Here is a 2753-nt window from a genome sequence, read left to right as displayed (position 1 = left end):
TTGATGTAATAGCCAGTAAGAAGTAGTACAATTAAAGTTTTAGGTATCGGTTATTGACTTTTTACCCTTCTTTGATGCCTTGGACATGAGCTGGGAAATTAAGATTTTGCATGAAGGAGGACTAGCAGCCGAGTTGCACGGGAGAATGTGAATAGTGTTCATATGTAGTAAAAACCTGAGACATCCGTCCGTTTTCGTCATTTGTTATCGAATCGACTTAAAGCCAGATCGTCACATTGGCCGCTCTTCTCTCTGAAACGGTTGTACTTATCGTCTGCAAAGCTATGTGGCGTTCTGCGGTATGCGGAGACAGTAAAAGCACCATAGTAGAACACAGATGATGCTTCTAAGTTGATGTAATAGCCAGTAAGATATAGTACAATTCAAGTTTTAGGTATCGATTATTGACTTTTTAGCTGGCTTTGGTGCCTTGGACATGAGCTAGGACCTTAAGATTCTGCATGAAAGGAGGACTGGCAGCCGATTTGCACGGGAGAATGTGAAAAGTGTTCATATGTATTAAAAACCTGAGAAATCCGTCCGTTCTCGTCATTTGTTATCGAATCGACTTAAAGCCAGATCGTCACATTGGCCGCTCTTCTCTCTGAAACGGTTGTACTTATCGTGTGCAAAGCTATGTCGCGTGCTGCGGCATGCTGAGACACTAAAAGCACCATAGCAGAACACAGATGAAGATTCTAAGTTGATGTAATAGCCAGTAAGAAGTAGTACAATTCAAGTTTTAGGTATTGAATATTGACTTTTTAGCTGGCTTTGGTGCCTTGGACTTGAGCTAGGACCTTAAGATTCTGCATGAAAGGAGGACTAGCAGCCGCGTTGCACAGGAGAATGTGAAAAGTGTTCATATGTAGTAAAAACCTGAGAAATCCGTCCGTTTTCGTCATTTGTTATCGAATCGACTTAAAGCCAGATCGTCACATTGGCCGCTCTTCTCTCTGAAACGGTTGTACTTATCGTCTGCAAAGCTATATGGCGTTCTGCGGTATGCGGAGACAGTAAAAGCACCATATTAGAACACAGATGATGCTTCTAAGTTGATGTAATAGCCAGTAAGATATGGTACAATTCAAGTTTTAGGTATCGATTATTGACTTTTTAGCTGGCTTTGGTGCCTTGGACATGAGCTAGGACCTTAAGATTCTGCATGAAAGGAGGACTGGCAGCCGATTTGCACGGGATAATGTGAAAAGTGTTCAAATGTAGTAAAAACCTGAGAAATCCGTCCGTTCTCGTCATTAGTTATCGAATCGACTTCAAGCCAGATCGTCACATTGGCCGCTCTTCTCTCTGAAAAAGTTGTACTTATCGTCTGCAAAGCTATGTCGCGTGCTGCGGTATGCGGACACACTAAAAGCACCATAGTAGAACACAGATGAAGCTTCTAAGTTGATGTAATAGCCAGTAAGAAGTAGTACAATTAAAGTTTTAGGTATCGGTTATTGACTTTTTACCCTTCTTTGATGCCTTGGACATGAGCTGGGAAATTAAGATTTTGCATGAAGGAGGACTAGCAGCCGAGTTGCACGGGAGAATGTGAATAGTGTTCATATGTAGTAAAAACCTGAGACATCCGTCCGTTTTCGTCATTTGTTATCGAATCGACTTAAAGCCAGATCGTCACATTGGCCGCTCTTCTCTCTGAAACGGTTGTACTTATCGTCTGCAAAGCTATGTGGCGTTCTGCGGTATGCGGAGACAGTAAAAGCACCATAGTAGAACACAGATGATGCTTCTAAGTTGATGTAATAGCCAGTAAGATATAGTACAATTCAAGTTTTAGGTATCGATTATTGACTTTTTAGCTGGCTTTGGTGCCTTGGACATGAGCTAGGACCTTAAGATTCTGCATGAAAGGAGGACTGGCAGCCGATTTGCACGGGAGAATGTGAAAAGTGTTCATATGTATTAAAAACCTGAGAAATCCGTCCGTTCTCGTCATTTGTTATCGAATCGACTTAAAGCCAGATCGTCACATTGGCCGCTCTTCTCTCTGAAACGGTTGTACTTATCGTGTGCAAAGCTATGTCGCGTGCTGCGGCATGCTGAGACACTAAAAGCACCATAGCAGAACACAGATGAAGATTCTAAGTTGATGTAATAGCCAGTAAGAAGTAGTACAATTCAAGTTTTAGGTATTGAATATTGACTTTTTAGCTGGCTTTGGTGCCTTGGACTTGAGCTAGGACCTTAAGATTCTGCATGAAAGGAGGACTAGCAGCCGCGTTGCACAGGAGAATGTGAAAAGTGTTCATATGTAGTAAAAACCTGAGAAATCCGTCCGTTTTCGTCATTTGTTATCGAATCGACTTAAAGCCAGATCGTCACATTGGCCGCTCTTCTCTCTGAAACGGTTGTACTTATCGTCTGCAAAGCTATGTGGCGTTCTGCGGTATGCGGAGACAGTAAAAGCACCATATTAGAACACAGATGATGCTTCTAAGTTGATGTAATAGCCAGTAAGATATAGTACAATTCAAGTTTTAGGTATCGATTATTGACTTTTTAGCTGGCTTTGGTGCCTTGGACATGAGCTAGGACCTTAAGATTCTGCATGAAAGGAGGACTGGCAGCCGATTTGCACGGCAGAATGTGAAAAGTGTTCAAATGTAGTAAAAACCTGAGAAATCCGTCCGTTTTCGTCATTAGTTATCGAATCGACTTCAAGCCAGATCGTCACATTGGCCGCTCTTCTCTCTGAAACACTTGTACTTATCGTCTGCAAAGCTATGTCG

The sequence above is a fragment of the Schistocerca gregaria genome, unplaced genomic scaffold (assembly GCF_023897955.1).
Source record: "Schistocerca gregaria isolate iqSchGreg1 unplaced genomic scaffold, iqSchGreg1.2 ptg000199l, whole genome shotgun sequence".
Taxonomy (NCBI): Eukaryota; Metazoa; Arthropoda; class Insecta; order Orthoptera; family Acrididae; genus Schistocerca; species Schistocerca gregaria.
This window is presented reverse-complemented; position numbering follows the sequence as displayed.